Raw genomic sequence first — 18,285 nt, 5'->3', positions numbered from 1 at the left:
GCGCGGAGGCGGCCCGCGACGGGCACAGCGGCGGTGCTCGGGCGGCCGCGGCGGCGCGGCATGTTCCCAGCGGTGGTGGCGCCGGAATCGAGCGGGAAAGAGGTCGGGGAGGGAGAGGACAGTGCAAGGATGCTCACCGTGCCCTCGAATCGAGCGGAGGTGGACCGGAGGTAGGGAAGCGACGGAGGGGCGGAGCTCCGGCGCAGAGCGGCAATGGCGGCCGGTGGCGCAGGGGCCGATTCGGCCCGGGATTGGCGCGAACGGGTTCGTGGAGGGACGAAGGAGCTTCGGGGCGAGGTCGCGCGGCTTGGGGCGCGGAGAATCGAGCGGGGTGGTGAGGATGTGGCCGGAGCGGCGGCAGCTCGCCCGAGCTCAGCTCCGCTGCGTGCTCCGCACGGGCGAGGAAAGGGGAACGGGGAGGCGAAAACGGACTTGGCGATCGACGCGGCAGCGGGGGTGCTTAAGCGGCGATGTGCTCGCCGGCGTGACGCGTGGCGACGCCGACGTCGAGATCGGCGAGGCACTGGAGGCATAGTTGACCGAAATTGAGTGATTTTTAGCCGACTTTGACCGTCCAAAGCTCCAAATTTTACATTGGAACATGAAATTTGGCCAAAATAGAAGTTGTAGAGGACGATAAGATCTACAACTTTTGTTTTGGGCGAAAGTTGATTCGAGGCTTGAATCAAGGAGAAAAACAGGATCGAACACAGCTAAACAATGTTTTACCACACGAACTCGATTAACGCTAACGATGAGCTTAAGTCCATAATTAGCGGTTAAGCACATGATTAGCATCGCGATTAACACTGGGGTGTTACAAACATCTCTGACCCTACTGCTGCATCTACCAAGGTGTCAATGCGGGGCAGCGGAAACTCATCCTTCGGGCAAAATTTGTTGATTGTGGTGAAGTCAATACACATTCTCCAATTTCCATTCTTTTTTGGGACCATGACTATATTAGCCAGCCACTCTGGGTACTGTACTTCCCGGATTACTCCAGCATCGAGTAACTTCTGAACTTCGCTTTGTGCGGCTTTCTTACGGTCTTTGGACATTGTGCGAAGACACTGCTTGCACGGCTTGACCTTTGGGTCTACTTTCAGCTCGTGTTCCATGACTTCCCGACTGACTCCCCGCAGGTCCGAAGATGACCATGCGAAGACATCTTGGTTGTTTCTCAAGAACTGGATCAACCTGGAATCTTTGGCCTCCTCTAGGCCTTTGCCTATCGTTACTGTGCGATCTGGGACATCTTCGTAGAGTAGAACTTTCTTGGTGTGTTCGTCCGGCATGACGACGTCTTTGTCGTGCCGCTCAGGATTGAGTGGCTTTGCTTTCTCATCTTCGTCGTCATTGTTGACGGCTTCGATTGTGTGCATGTTTTTCATGGCACACACTGCATTGTCTTCACACCTACTGGCTTCTTCTTGGTTGCCGAGGATCGTGATGACTCCTCCGGCTGTTGGGATTTTCATGCACAGGAAGGTTTGATTGATAACTGCCGCGAACTTGATGATGCTGTTGCGGCCGAAGATGGCATTGTATGGGTAGGCGATGTCTACCACATCGAAGGTTGTGAGTTTTGTTCTCTGGGTGTTGCCTTCGCCAAAGGTCATATTCAGTTCTATTTTGCCGAGGGCTTGGATCTTTTTGCCCTCGAAGCCGATAAGTGGGTACTGAGACTTGTGGAGGCTTTTTTTTGTGAACCCCATCTTCACGAAGCATTGCCAAGTGAGGACATCTGCGGAGCTGCCATTATCGACCAGAATCCGACCAATTTCTTCTAATGTTTGCTCGAATGACGAGGGGGTTGTTTTACGGGTAGTGCTGAAGCCTGAGATCGGCTTCAGAGAAGGTAATTGGGACATGGGACCAGGGGGTGCGGAAATGTTTTCCTTCGCAGACATGCGAGACTATGCGGAGGTATTCTTTCCTCTGACGCTTTGTCTCGTGCACTGGTTCATTTGATCCGCCGGAGATGGCGTTGATGACATTCACCGTGCCTCCGACGGGATCATTGGCTCTCTCTGGGATCGTGCCGGGTTCTAGCTTCGGCGGTGGAGGGAGTTAGTTGGATGCCTGTGGTTGGGGTTGTGGGCGCCACCCTTGATGTGGTGCCGATGGAGTTTGGATTTGCGGGAAATGGGGTGCCGAAGGTGCTGGGAGGGCCGGAGGGGTGTATGTGGGATTGTAATGGAAGGTTGGGAAGGATGGTGAGAGGATGGGGTACGTCGAAGTCCAATGGGGTTGATGCAAAGGCTGCCACTGAATCTGCGGCAGCGGGCCTTGTGGCTGGGTGGAATGGGTATAATTGATGCGTTTCAGCGGCTGTTCGGTGTTTGCGGCTCGATCTAGCTCTTCTTTTTTCTCTTTGACGAGGGGGCACTCACTCATCCAATGGCCTTTGTCTCTGCCATGAATGCAGCAATAAGGAATTTTTTGCTTTCGGCCGGAGTTTTCCTTCCGACCACGATTGGAGTTGCTTCGGTCGCTCCTCCCTCCTCTGTTGTTCTGAGGCCGGGAGTTGCGGGCTGTGTCACCGGAGACTGTGTTCACGACCTTTAGGGTCTTCACTTGCTCGGCCTGATGTGGCTTCGGTCGGTCGCGATTGCGCGACCTCTTCTCATTCATCTCTTTGATTTTCCGGCGCTTTCCTCTGTCTGAGATGCAATACTCTTGCATAATCTTGAAGAGTCTGTTCAGGGTCTTCGGCTTGCAGCGCTCGAGGTATTCCCCGCATGGGCCAAGGTTTAAGCCGGCGATGGCGGCTTCGATGACGGTCTTTTCTGCCACATCTGGAGCCCTCGCGCGAAGCCTAACAAGGCAATGCAAGTATTCTTGTGGAGTGGATCCCTCTTGCTTCAAGTTGTGGAAGTCACATGAGTTGATTTCTTCTGGCTTCGGTGCTCTGAAAGCAGCTGTGAGCTCTCTTCGGAGCTGGTCCCAAGTGTGGATGTGACCACCTGGGAGGTTGGAGTACCAGTGCTGAGTGAGGCCCTTCAGCGAGAGGACAAATGCTTTTACTTTGCATGCCGCGCCACCGCCGGATGCTTCGATGGTCTCTTCGTTCTTGAGGAGGAAATCTTTTGGGTCGGATTCCCCATCGAATTGTGGAAGAATGGTGGGGTTGAAGCGTGGTGGCCACGAGAGCTCTTCGAATTCTACGGAGAGAGGCGTGGCGACGTCTTGCTGTGGATGGAACTGTTGCGGATGAAGCTGGTGTGGCATCCTATATTCGCCTTCCTCTTCGTCCGAATACCGTTCTTCGTCGATGAAAATGGGTTGTTGGCGAAGCCTATGTGGCTGAGGCACTTGCTGTACGGGCCTGGGGTCTTGGCGAAGAGGCTTCATCATTATCAGACGATCTCGGAGTGACTACCACATGGCTTTGCAGCGAAGCTCTTCTTCTTTTAGCTTGTTGAGTTGTACCTCCAGCTCTTCGGCAGTGAGCTCCTGACCTTTTCCCTTCACTCTTATCGCTACTGCATTTGAGGTGTTGGCTTGAGTTTGCTGAGCTTGTTGTACTTGGCGGAGACGCTCGGATAAGCGAGTGTCAATTCTTCTCATGGTTTGGATGTCTTCGGCGGAGATACCGAGGTCATGGAGATCGACCTCGAAGTCCCCATCAGCGAGGTCTTCGACATCGATGTCTTCGCCATTGTCTTTGGTGTTGTCGCCGTTTGTAGTGTCGAGGGTGTTGTCATTCGTAGGAAGGGCGTCGGTCGAGGCATTGGCCTCTGAAGTGCCGGGGTTTGGTTTCTTCTTCGCTGCCATGTGGTCGTGTCGAGGATGAACCGCAGGTGGGCGCCAAAACTGTTGGTGTAGGACACTCTCCGGAACGAAGAGGTCACAATAGCTCGGATGGCAGAAGGCGAAACTGTATGCGAAATGGCAGCAAATGCAATAATGACACGAAAATCAAAGCAACAACAAGTTTGCTCTGTATTTCATCATCATCTCCACAGTTACAAGGGGGGGTATTTATAGCCCAATGGCTCACCTACCCACTTGCTATAATTCCCATTTTACCCCCTAACTGCCCCAAATACAGAATATTCTGTGGGTTGTTTGGTAATATCAAATATACAGACTCAATGGATTACAGCTGGCCTGACATGCGGGTCCTAGTCTTGTTCAAGACCCTTCGCTGCCCGGCACCATCGACTAGGCCTTTGTATCTGGGCCTTTGCCGAGCGAGTCCGCCACTCCTTCGCTTGGTTCCCATTCGCCCTTGTACCCTCGCTTCGGAGTGGCGGACTCGACTGTCGACCCCCGTCAAACGAAGCGAGTGTCGGAGAGCGGGGTCTTTGTCGAGGCTACTTCGCTTCGAGGTCTTCGCATCAGGGGCTTCGCTTCGGGGTCTTTGCTATCGACCGCCGGCGCCTCTGCATGAATCGGCGTCTTCGCACCCCGCCGAATGTGGCTTCCCCAACATTGATATGCATGTACTATTTTGGAGAATTCTCTCCCCATAATCCGAGAATGCTTGCAAGAAGTTGTATCCCTATGTGGCCATACTTCTCCCCCTCTTCTTAAGATTCAGGAGTTGAGTTGTTTTGTTAGGTACCTCCACTCTTTCTGGCATAGTAGATGGGAATCAAATTTGGTGACATCTTCATGACAAGTAAATGCATTAGACAGAGTATTTGCAATGTGTTGCAAATATAAGATTTCTAAACTGTTGGTTCTGATTCTTTGGTACGTGGATTTGAGGACCGAATATCAATAGTTTTGATTCCTGGCATTCTATGTGTGGTAAGTATCTCCCCCTAATACCTGGAATCTTCCTCAAAGATATGCTCAACATATAGGCAATAAATGAATCCCCAAGAGATCTGAGATATTATTGAATGACGGATAATGATACCTCATGCCAATCTCGAAAATGCCCTTTGATGTATGTTGCGTTGGTGATATTGGTACATGCAAAATGTTACCAATTCGCAGATGGGAAATGTTTGGCTATATGGCCAAATTTCCACATACTAACTGCAATGGGGGAAGCCGTATGATTGCAGTTTGATGAATTTGGATTTATGATTTATTGGGTTTATGTGTGGAAACCATGCAACTAGACAATATGAAAACACCATGGGGTATTTATAAAATCAGGATACTTGATGCATTCACGATTAATTCAATACCACAGAGAGAGCGTTATCTCTCGTAATTGTGCCAGCGGTATGATAGCCCACTAAACAAGATTCCTTTCCATTTAGTTGAATCCCAAATGATTCTATATAGAGTGAGGCAATATTCGAGTATGAAGCTGCACTCATATAGAATGCGTATACCATGCATGAGGTATATGATTTTATTTGGTTATGGACATCATACTACATGCGGTAGTATGACATTAGGCTATTGCCAATGGAAATATGAGGACTTTTTAAGCGTTCGCTTGTGGAAGTTAACTTCAAATTGATCCAAAGAACTCGCTTGCCTCCAATGAGTTGGAGGTATAGTTGAGCCAAATGTTGAATTTGGCATTTCTGTGTACATGGATTGTACAATCACATTTGTGTGAAAAATGTGAGATTTGTCACACGGATTCACTTCTCTAAATGAAAAAAGATAGTTGCATTTATGAGAATCCATTATGTTGGAATTGCCATGGATCAAAGATCCTTGATAAATGAATGAGTAAACAATCATTTATAATTTTGGCAAAATTACATCCTTTGTTGAAATCCCAATGGGGGACTTGCAAAAGGTAGATGGATCTCACTCCTTTGTATACATGGATTTGTAGAAATCCAAGTGTTGGAGTTGCATAAACGCAATTATGACAATATCCAGAATGGATTGAGCATTTTATTGGGGTTTGAGGACTAACTGTTGTTATGCCATATGCCCCGAATGATATCGTTGATATCGCTCATATGAGGAAAATAAATTCCATCCAATGCGAGGTTGGGAATATTTCAAATTGGATATATTAGCCAAGTCCTACATTGGTTATGGACATCATACTACATGCGGTAGTACGATATTAGGCTAATAATATGAGCCCGGGGTAAATCCCGTCCAATCAAATGTCTAAACCCTAAAGTGGCTGACGGAGAGCCCGGGGTACAGAACCACGGTCTTCTTCATGGCCTAGCTTTGCTTTTGCTTCAATTCTGTGGCTTGTTGCAGCAGGATGCACCTACTTTGAAAACAAAAAAACTCGACCTGTGGAGAGGAAGACTACCCCGACCTGTCTTAAAAAGAAAACGGGGCCTGTCTTAAACACATGGATGGCGCATCGCATCGGCGAGACCCGCTCACCGCTCCCTTTTAAATGTTGGTTAATCCTGAACAATAGTGCATAAAATATTTTTATAAATGAAGTGTCAGAAAATGTTACTACTATATTAAAGTACAGCAGCGGTTACTAAATTTTTCTTCTCGTATATCATCTAGATGACATCTTAAGATAAATTTAAACACCGCGGGTGTATTTTACTCTCGCTACTACGAGGTAGCAATCTTTAGCTGAGCAGCCGAGGACAATCGCGATGGCTGAGATTTGCAGCGCCGGTGAACGAGAGGGAGTACAGTTAGGAAGACGACAAGGCATCGAACACTGTCCACACTAGTACACAGACTACGGTTAAGTTGGCAAAAAAGATTTGCTCTAGATGTCACATCGATGTCACATCAAACATTTGATTGGACCGGGTTTTTGAACACTAATTAAAAAAACTAATTTCTCAACTTGCCCGAAAACCATAATAAGAATATTTTTTAGACTAATTAATCAATCATTAGTAAAAGTGGGTTAGCAAAAATGTGTTGTTGTAGCACTTATGACTAATTATATACTAATTAGGTTCAAAAGATTTATCTTGTCGGGTACATCTAAATTATGCAATTAATTTTTCTTTCATTTACATTTAATATTTCATCCATGTGTTCAAAGGGTGTTCCAAAAAATTTTGGAAAATAAACGTGCCCTAAGCACAAAACAACCGAAATGAATTCAACCTTTCAGATACAACGAAAAAACAACACGCTAAAAACTATGCTGAGCTGCAGCACAAATGCAAAGTATGACGGGTCATTCGCAAAAAAAAAAAACAAAGTATGAGGGTGTGTTTAGATCAAAAAAAACCCCCACAAAATCCAAACTTTACATCACATCAAAATCACATCGAAATATTAAATATAGCAAATGACCCATGTATGGAGTACTAAATGTAGGTAAACAAAAAAATTAATTGCATAGTTTTGATGTACGTTGCGAGACGAATCTTTTGAGCCTAGTTAGGTCATGCTAAGATAATATTTACCACATACAAACGAAAAGTGTTATAGTGTGCTACAGTGTCCGATGTGACTTTTTTCCCACCTTAAGGATCTAAACACACCCTCGGAAGCGTCCTGACAGACACAGACCCACTGCGTCATGGACTCAAGGGCATAGCCATGTTTGGTTACCTATCACATCACAATTTCACAAAAAGACGAATATCCGCATGGAGTACTAAATGAAGTCTATTTGCAAAACCTTTTCAGGGATGAGTGTAACTTTTCGAGACGAATCTAATGACTCAAGTTCCGTCTTGATTAGCTACAGTGATGTTACAGTGACCGCGCTCAATTATTCACTAATTGTACGGTCAAAGACCTCATTAGTTAGAGTAACTGTTACAGTACCATAGTTGTGAAAGTAATTTTATAATTAGACTATATTTAATACCCTTAATTGATGGTCAAAGTACCAAAAAGTTTTCATCAAAACTTTTTCACGGGTAAACCAAACGCGGCCATGGGTCCGACAGGAACTGGCCAAACGCGGCGCGCGACGAGCCGCCGTCCTTCTTCCAGGCCATCGCCGCGGCTTCCCTGTGCTCGGCGACCCGTGCCCTGAGCCGCTCGCCTTCCTCGCCCTACATCACCAGCCTCACTTTGGCCCCCAGCTCTCCGGCCTTCACCATCCCCTGCTGCCACCCGAGCACCTCCCCGCCGACCCCGTACTCCTCCACCATGAACGTCTTGTTCATCTTCTGCTCCGCATACAGCGGCCAGCAAAGCATCAGCACGTGAGGAACCGAAGCCGGCGACCAGAGGGGGGGGGGTGAATGGGAGCCGATCAAAATTTCTTCAAAATTTGAATCGTCGGCCTATATCCCGAAAATCAACCAAGCCCTCTGTTGACGCTCCTTAGCGCCCCGATTTATATACCGCAAGCGCACGGTTCGTGTAGCTTTTCCCTTAGAGTATTCCCCCCAAGGTTTATCAATCCGTGGATCGACAAAGAACTACCTAAGGTTTTCCATCTAATCTAATGGATCTATCCTAACATGAAGCATTGATTGCATATAAAGGGTAAACCTTTAATAGATATGAGTGATATGTAAAGGTTGATCTCATCCATAAACATAAGCTTAATCATAGCAAAACCAAAGATATGACTAGGCCTATCGTCATCTAGTTGTAGTTCAAGCTAACGAGCAAACAAATCATGCATCTCAATCAAAAGCATCTTTAAACTCAAAATCTCCAATCCGATCCCTCGATACTCCGCCTACTCTGTGGAGACGGCCTGTCACGACGCCCCCCTTTTGAACGAAATACCCTGAAGCAAGTCGAACCCCCTTTGGTAGTTCCACCATGAACCTCTAGCCACCATGACTACAAGATCATGCTAAGCGATCTATCTCGATAATAGATCTAGGATGAAGCAAACCCAAAGAAAAGAACGAAATCGAAAGAGGAGAACATGATCGCTAATAGATTCGGAAGACTTGATTATCATTACTCACATAATAGATTCGTTTGGATCATCACCGCCATGTGCACACCATCGATGAATCCAACTAGCTCTTGAACTCCGCCATGGCACAACCACGCAGGGAGGCCACGGCGGCTAGGGTCGGCCTAAGCCATCTCCTAGACAACTTCGAAGACTTGCGGCGGCCGTCATCTCCCTCCGGTCTTGACCCTAGGTTTTCGTCGAGTTCTCGGTGGATGGATGCTTCGAGTTGAATAAGGTGCGAGCTATTTATAAGCCGAGGAAGCCACCAGTCGAAGGGGAGGCCGAACCGCCTCAGAAAAGGGCTGGGCCGGCCGGCCTACCCCTTTTTGGGCTCGCCTCGGTCTCATCTTTGGCGTGTAGACTCCTCGCATCTTCTAGAGTTTCTGTCCTTCACGATTGCACCCCTTTGGACGTTGTTATCTTGGAGATATCTTCGAGGAAAGGATAGGATAGGGAATCCTTCCTTAAATCTTCATTTGCTTTTCTTAATCTCGAAGTATCTTGATCTCATCTTCGTGGGCTCGGTCCTTTGGGCTCTCTTGGAGGATGGATGTGCGTGAATGGGCTTCGAATCAACATGGGCTTTGGTCCTCCCTTTGGGCTTTGGCCCTCATCTTTCTCCGTGTTAGCGCTCGATCACGGGCCTCGTCATTTCATGCTCTAAAATAGGCCAAAAACCTGCAAAAACGAAGTTCCTCCAAAATATATGTGCAAGTGTGAAAATGACCAATAATTAGGCCGGGGTTAGGACGGTTAGTGATTTTGATATCAAATTCATGCCATTATTAAGGATAAACAAAGGATAAAATGGGTACTTAAGGAGCGCCAACACCCTCAAGCGTTCTGACCAAAGTTTGGAATAGCTATTGAAAAGCTAAACCAACACAAAAGGCCTCGAACGAGCGAGCGAAAACTCGAAGCAATTCGGAAGCGACTCGGGAAAACAGCCGACCTGATCTGCCTGGACCGGTCTGACCGGTGCACTGGACCGGTCTGACCGGTCTCGGCTGTTCAGAAACTAGCAGATCGGTCTGACCGGTCTTGCCTACCGGTCTGACCGGTGGCACCCAGAAAACCCCCGAAAACTTGGATTCAAACGATGAATCTCAACCAAACGACCACGAAAATCGATGAAACTTGGGGGATAGCCTCGCCCCTACCCCGTGAACATATCCCTAAGAGATCTCGTCCTAAAGATCAACAAATCTTGAGAATTCGAGGAGAGATCAAGAAGGATTGGGGTTTTCTCAAAAGCTCAAGAACTTCAATTCTGAAGAGCTCGTGATTCTAGAGGGTTTGGCACGAAGCTAGAAGCACGGGAATCACTCCAAAGAGCTCTACGAACCGTCGCAATCAAGTGCATCAAAATCGAAACGAAAATCCATTACAAAAAGCACAAGAGGGACGGAATTGGATTGATTCAAAAGCCCAGAGGGCACAAGGAGGATGGGGTCTCCTTTCTCAATCAAATTCAATACAAAGTCTCACAAATCCATAATTAAATCCTACTCTAAAGAGAAGAACAGAGGGAGGGAGACACAGGGGCGGCGGCCTGGAGAACAGAGGAGTCCACGAACAGATTACAAAAGCCGCAATTAACCTAACACAAATGAAGGGGTATTTATACCCTCGGGACCGGTCAGACCGGTACGATAGACCGGTCAGACCGGTTGGTTAGACCGGTCAGACCGGTGCCAGGGACCGGTCAGACCGGTTGGCCTGCAGCACCCCCTGTACACGATCTCATCCGACGGCCGAGGTTCTTTCTTCGAAACGAAGTCTTCTCCACGATGCCGCCGTCTTGATGAAGATCCAGTCCGCGGTTTTGGAGGGTCCGCGAAACCCGGGTAGGTGGCCGGTTTTGAGAAAACCGCCAAAACCTCACGCGCGGGAAGATTCCCGCCTCCACGCCGTGGCCCTAGACGCCGTTCCCGCCTCGGCCTTCTGACGGCCCTAGACGCCGCCCGACGCCCGTCACCTCCTCGCCCGCAGCGAAGCCCTAGACGCCGTCGACGCCCGTCGCCTCCATCAGTCCCGAGACCGACTTCCGTGCCTCCACGACTTGGTGTCTTCAACCGCCGTCCGCCTCCTTGGTTTTGTGACGCAAACCAAGAAACCCGCCTTCCGTCGTCGCTTGCGCCCTCGATCCAGGAGTGGACGCCAGAGCTGCCGCCCGGTCTGAGCTCCGGTCCTGACTGCCCTTCACCGCCGTCCACCGCACGGTCCATCGGCCACAGCACCTCCACGGCAGCTCCCCGTCGACACTCGATGCCCGTGTACCTGCAATCCAAAGACCAAGCACACGATCACACCGCACAGTTGACAATTCACTCATCACAGGCGGTGATCCCCTGTCGCCGCGTGGCGGAGCACCTCCACCTGCGGCACCCACAGCTTGGCGACGAGGCCGCGGCTACGGGTCCTCGCCAGGAACCCCTCGGGCAGAAGGGCGTCGAGGTCTGGGTCGGCGCGAGGGTCCAACGGCTGGTCCGGGTCGCCATTGGGGGGTAGGGCCTCGCACCACCCATAGGAACCGGTGCCCGGACTTCTCGAGGCCAATGGCCATCTCCTTCAGCTGCTCCGCCGAGTGGCTGCCGTAGCCAGTGCCTCCGAAACAGAGGAACACCACGCTGCGCTCCGGTTGCTCGTCGAGCCATGTCAGGCACTCATGCTTTTCCTCTTCTTTCGCCTCGCTGGACCCGGCGACCAGTGGCCCGACGCAGTACAGCGGGGGCATTTTGGGGGAAAACCGTAGGTCGCCAAGAGCTCCCACCGCACGGGGCTCGAGCGACCCAAACGTGTTTGCTAGAATTCCTTGGGATTCTTGTATCCTGCCGAACATGCTCGCCATCGCCCCGTACGCCTCGCTCCCTGGATCCTCGAGCACTTCGGCGGTGAGATGGGAAGTCAGCACGGGCGGGACACCACGGAAGTGGAGAGGCGCATCTCCCAGCTCTCGGAGACTCGGCCAGCCTTCCGCACGGATCGCCGAGACCTGGACGGACGTGGCGAGCGCGGAGGCGTTGGAGGGGAAAAAGGTGTACCCCGGGATCCCGAGCTCGTCGGCGACGCCGCCGAGGACCCCGAAGGACATCATGTTCACGACCAGGGCGTGGACGCTGCTGGGCGGCATGGACAGGAGGAAGTCGCGGAGGTGCTCGTCGAACCTTCCCATGAAATCGCTGTAGCTGGCGATGAAATTGGCGCCGTGGGCGAAGGCGCGGGCGTCCTGGATGCGAGGGAGCCTGTGGAAGGCCACGGACGGCTTGGAGGCGACGAGGCGGTCGACGACGGCGGGCAAGGCGATGTCTCCCGTGAGGGTGGGGTCGATGTACGCGACGATCACGGCGTAGCCCTCTGCCAGGAGGGCGTCGGCGAGCTGCACCATGGCGACGAAGTGGCTGATGGAGAGGCCCGGGTACAGGACGACCGTCTTCTTCATGGCTTCTCTTGGTTGTGTGGCTAGCTGTTGGCTGTACGTAGCACGGTAGCAGAGTGAGTGGCACAAGTTCTTGCTTTGAGGGGAATAATGGAGCGAGCGAAGGGCTGGACGAAGCGGAGGACGGAATTGAGCAATGATTGCATCGCGTGGGAATAGATGCAGATCTGCAGCAGTCATCGGATGCTAGATACAGAGGTGGTGAGCATCCGGGTGCCGGTGGGGGCGCACGTATAGATGTCTAAATGGGCCGGCACGATGCTGCGGCACGGGGCACGACATTAAAAAACACTGTACGAACACGACACGGCACGTCACGATAGGTTTAGTGTCAGTCATAGCACGAACATGGTACAGTGTAGTGTGTGGGCCGAACCCCCAGCACACAGTGCCGGCACGGACACGATACGAATAATGGGTTGGCACGGATCTAGCATGGTACATATTTGATATTAGCCATTAGAACTGATCTACTAGTCGTTAGCCTTACAGGTTTACTGGACCGGGAGCCCACTTAAGACCCATTACAGCGACCGACGTATATATGTCACGAATGACGTGTGGCAGAATCAGTCTGAATTACACCAGATTAAGTGCACTAAACACCTAATTGCACCTCGGCTGGTATAATCACCGGTCTGTCGGGTAAAAATCCAGATAAAACCACTGGAATATCGGATCGTAACACAAGTATACATCCCGCACGAAGGCGAATCAGAGGTACAATAATTTCACAATATTTTACATCACATAAGTAAGGGTATAATTTACATCAAAGTGAAGCTAGAAAGTTGAAATTCTAGCTTAACTAAAAAGAAAGTTAGAAAAAGTTCTACAGCAACTAAGTATAAAAGAGGAGTTCTGCAGCGGAAAGAACACACGTTTATACCAAACATCATAGGGTTGATGTCATGGTAAGCCCAAGCATGACATCATTCAGCCAAGTTATAGCTGGTTGAAGATGGATCCCATTCCAAATACTAGCCAGGAGGTAAAACACTAGGCCAAGTTAAACTAGTGTTTGGATCTTCCAAAGTTATTCCTGAAAACAAGGCCACAAGCAAGCCTGAGTATACTAATACTCAACAAGGCTAACCCGGCTAAGGGTATAAAACATCCCTTTAACTAGACATGCAAAGTTTGTGAAGGTTCTGGGGTTTCTTTTGATGAAAAGCTACAAAGAGTATGTCCTTAATTTCAAGTTCTAGCTTTCAGGTTCTAGTTTCATTAACCATTCTAGGTTTGCACCTATCTATACAAGTATGGTAGAGAAGAATTATTTGCATCCAACAAAATTGAGAATCATCCTTGTTTCACTTCTTACTCTATGTGGAAAAGAGATTAAGCAGTCTCAATATCCGTGAGCGGCAGAACAGTTCGAACCGAATTTCATCCTTGCAAGGTAAACCTAACACACACGCTTGGAGCACCATTGGGTCACTCCCAAGTAACCGTTGGCTTCACATTCCGATTCATGGACAGGGCCACTCTCCCCGACAATAGGGCACTCACCTCGTCCCTCATAGTCGTATTGTAGCACTACAAGTTCCATCTAATTCATTTTATTCATCCTATCCCTAAGAGAGAGTGGGAGGTATGTCCACTTGCCGAGCCGAGAAGTTACTAGGCTTACCGCGTACTATATTTACGGCATGTGGCTAGTACTTTCAAACGCTTAACCAACACTACCACACACTGCGGTCTTATCAAATTTTATCAACACAGACGGATTACCACCATGAAACTTATATCCCAATCCATCCATGGTCCTTATAGTGATTGCATAAAGTAAGTAATCAACTCCTATAAATCTCGTAAGTGACAGAAAATCACCCGATTTTTACCGGTTCTATTCGCAAAGCATCTAGTCGGACTCTATTTCTAGTGTTCAAACAATAGGTACCTAAGATTATGCATCTAGATTTTCATTCAACTCTAATAACTTAGATGCACAAGAAAATAGTAATAAGTTGCATAAAATAATAGGATTATGCACCGGGGCTTGCCTTTAGTGATGTCTATAAAGTCAGTGAAGTTTGATCCTTCCGAATTAGAGTTCGGGGCTTCAGTTAATTCAACAATATTGGCCTGAGCTTCGGAGAAATCCCCGTCTGGTTTCTGGATAAACTCGTATGTTCCGTCGGCTAACGACGTTATTTTTATATGCAATGCAGTAAATGTAAATTAGTGAAGTGCTTGAGTATAGCTTTCCTTCACTAAAAAGTTGAAAACCCATAAAACTCAAGTCAAGAAAACAACTATTTCATTTTCCATTTACTGGGCAGTCATTTATGGAGTAAAAGGGAACACAATAAATTCCATAAAATGACGTGAAAAAGGGGTTTTTTATTTCAACAAAATAAATTACAGAAAGGTTTTTAATAAATCTTTAAACAATATAAAGAGAAGAAAATTTTGCTTTGGAAATTTAGAGTTTGACACATGGTAAAGAGTATGTGGTCAAAAGCATAGTCAAAATAGAGCTTTGGAAATAAAGATATAAGTAAAAGAAGCCAAATCCTAACCCTATTTTTAAAACCAATTATACAAAATTTCAAATTAAACTTATAGCATCATCATGTAGAGCTACTCACAAGGAACAAAACAAAATTAATTTCACATTTTTCTGATTTTTCAATGTTCACTAGAGAAAGAAAAGAACTTTTTATAGAAAAGACCTTGGAACATTTTTAACCCTTACAAATGGGTCCCTGGCTCAAGGAAGAATGAGACAGGGAAGGGGGCCGGCCGTGCTCCGGCGAGGGGGGTCACCGGCGGCGAGGGCTGAGGGGCTAGGGAGCATGAGGAGGTCGAGGCGAACCTCTGGGTAGGTTTGGATGGGGCGCGGGACAGCCGGAGGAGGCTCGTCGGCAGGGAGCAGGGCACGGCGGCGGAGGTGTGCTCGACGGCGGCGATGTTCCGGCAGGGATCGACGACGAGAGGTGGGGGTAAAGCTTCGTGAAGCCATGGTGAAGCTTTCTAGGGGGTTAAGAGGGTCGGAGGAGGTCTGAGGTGGCGGCTCCGTGTACTCCGGCGGTCGGCGGCAGTTGGCGTCGGCGGAGGCGGTGCTCCGGTGAGGGATTGGCGGGGAGAAGGGGCTGGTGAGCTTCGTGGGAGCAAGGCAAAGCTAACTGGGAGGTCGTGGGGTTCAGGGAGGGTCTGGAGCGGCAGGTCCACGATGGGCAGGGGCTCGTCGGAGTTGGAGGAAGGCGGCGGCGGTCTTTGGCCGGCGATGAGGCTTGGTCTGGGCCTTTTATAGGCAACAGAAAGGAGGATGAGCACAAGAGGAGCATGGGGATCGAGTTTGATAGGAGAAAAGGGAGAATCGGTGGGGTGTCGATGCAGGGGAGCTTCGGGGCGGCGTGGCGCGAGGCATGGAGGCCAGCAGGGGCGGCGCTGGTGGCGGCAGGAGCTTGCGCGCGGCACGTGGAGTCGGTGGAGGTGCCAAACAGGGGCAGGGGTGACTTCCCGCGGCGGCGCGCTTGCCGGAAAGGGGAAAACAAGGGCGGCTCGGCGGCGTAGCTTGACGTGGAGAGAGAGGAGGTGCCAGTAAGTGGAGGGAGTGGGGCCAGGGAAAGGCAGGGAGGCTCAGCGGCGCGCTAAACGGCGGCAAGAGCGGCCGGTGGGCGGAAAACCGGCGGCAGGGCGGCGCCGCTGGAACTCCGGGAAGGCTGGAGGTCGAAGAAGGACTGGAGGACTTGGTTGCAAAAATAGAAAAGTTTAGGGGGGTTATCTGTAAACTAAAATTTCCCACTAAATTAGGGCTCAAATGAAAAAGTGCCCAACATGAAAGTTGTTCCATTTTTCAAGATCTACAACTTTCATGTTATGCAAATTTTCACTAGATCAAAGATTTTGAAGATATTTTTATGATTTCAAAATAACACTATTCCATTAAGGAAAAATACTTTTAATAGCAAAAATTATAATATTTTTGGGCTGAAATGCAACAATGCTACTAAAATAACTATTATTGCACATTTGCAAGAAAGCCCTTCAAAAAGTTGAAAATACCTCCTAAGTCAAAACATTTGCAAAAAGGGGGCTTGTAATTTTCTAAAATTACATAAATACCCCTAACTTTGCACTGCAAATTTTTAGCAATCAGACAAGAATTAAACACATCATTCACACACTAAACTTTAATTTAACTACTAGACACCTGAGGTGTCACATGACGCCTCTCACGCTCACCTCTCGCCTCTCACGCTCACCCGAATTTTGAGTGTTTTGAGCCTTTTTTGTGGTGGTAGTGCCTGGGCCGGCACTAGCACGGCGTGCTAACCGTGCCGCCGGCACGACACGGCACGGTTAAGTGCCTATAGTGTAGTGCCTGGGCCGAGTGGCCAGCACGCAGTGCCACACGGCACGGCACGACTAAGGGTTAGTGTCGAGTAATGTAGTGCGGAATAGTGTCAGTGTCAAATAGTATTAGTGTAGTGTCGGGCCGGGCTGCACGTTTGGACATCTTTAGGCACACGGAGGCGTCCGGGGTCCACCGGATTTTCTTCCCTCGTGGAGGGCCAGACGGGGTCGGGGTGGACGGTATTACATTTATGGATTTACCGTCCACCCCTTGTGTCTTCATGGCCGTTCGATCAGACATGTGCGGCCCGGATTAGACATCGTCGCAGTCTGAGGTCGTTGCTGGTCTCGGGAGCCCCGAATGGCGGATGTCGGGCGCAAGCAGCCAGGATGGCGAGCGGTGGAGCTCGACGGCGGCCACGCTCGCTGCTCGAGGATGCCCTCTGTCCTGTTGCCACGTTCTTCATAGATGCCTGGCCGGGGCGTCGGCAGCGGCGACAGCCGATACAACGCGCAAGGACCAGCGCACCAACAAGTTGAATCCTCTGCACGTCATCTTGCCTTGTGCAGCGGCGTCCGAGGCCACCATAACCCCGCCGCGAGCTCATCACGCAAAACACTGTGCTCTAGCCGTCGTCTCATTGGCGCCATTGCATCGGGATCGGCACTATACTCGAATGCGCGGTACAGAACCATAGCCGCCATGCCCAGCCAGTGTGCGAGCACAAGCGCGCCGCCCGGGCACGCGAGCCCACGGCGGCCAGTAGTTGCGAGGAGCAGAAGAGTGGAAACCTTGATGAATCTGGGTGTTCAGAGGGCGATTGCTTGGCGGGATAGGGCCTCGCGATTCCAACCCGCGCTCCATCATCCAAGCTCACCCACCAGAATGAAGGTGGGAACGCGTCGTCAGCAGCTTCACTAGCAAGCCCCGCTGCAAGTATCTGCAACTTGCATTTGCAACGGTGGGCAACAGGATGGCGCCAGATTTTGCCCAACGATGGTCCATCGACTTCGCCTCTGAAGCTTGTGCAAGAGCGCTTCTCTTCTAGCTGAAGAAAGAAACCTGAACCTGAATAGTCATTGCAGGCAAGACAGAAGAGCAGGAATAAGCTGATTCAGTCTGAACTCTGAACCAATTGAAGAAGTGTGTGGAGTTACATGTCTTGAGGTCACGACTGGAGCCAGCAACTGGGTCAGTCCAAGATCAAAATAGCAAATCATCCCAGGAAGATCTCCTGAGTTGCCAAACGATCCTACAACATTTTTTTGTCTCGTTTGAGGATGACAATCTTTCCGTATGCAGTTTACACTATTATTGTAACAAATGTTCTGAAGAATCTGAAGCTCAGTGTTAGCAATCGGAGTAGAGGAGAAGTAGATCAGGGAAAAGGCTAGAAGAATTTGGGATCGGAGGAACAGTAGAGGACAGCTTAGATACGTTTGTTTGTTACAAGCTTGTTCATGCCATCTTCATCCTCTCCACGCATACATATAGCCAGGGCTCTCACACACGCACACCTACTGCCACTCTGGGCAGAAAACCCTCGAGCTTGCTTTCCTGGGCCGAGTGGGCCGAGTGGCACAGCTAACACCCCCTCCCTCTTGACGTGCTGGTTGTCCCCAAACAACGGTGAACGGAAACTGCTGCTGCAGAGTTGTAGCATCCTCCCAAGTCGCCAATGATGCAGGAACGTGAGACCACTTAATGAGTAGCTGCACCACCGGTCGGACACCATGAATGACAGAACGGCGCTGCAAGATGGCCTCAGGAATACTCCAGAGAAACTGATCA

At 49.6% G+C, this 18,285-nt stretch overlaps 1 pseudogene; it reads right to left on the bottom strand.

Annotated features, from left to right (window-relative positions):
- Nucleotides 1-7,736: 7,736 nt before the first annotated feature.
- On the bottom strand, nucleotides 7,737-12,421 carry LOC120667634 (annotated as a pseudogene).
- Nucleotides 12,422-18,285: the final 5,864 nt, after the last annotated feature.

This window comes from Panicum virgatum, chromosome 3N (assembly GCF_016808335.1).
Source record: "Panicum virgatum strain AP13 chromosome 3N, P.virgatum_v5, whole genome shotgun sequence".
Lineage (NCBI taxonomy): Eukaryota > Viridiplantae > Streptophyta > Magnoliopsida > Poales > Poaceae > Panicum > Panicum virgatum.
The sequence above is the reverse complement of the archived record's forward strand: the minus strand, read 5'-3'. Positions and strand labels throughout refer to the sequence as shown.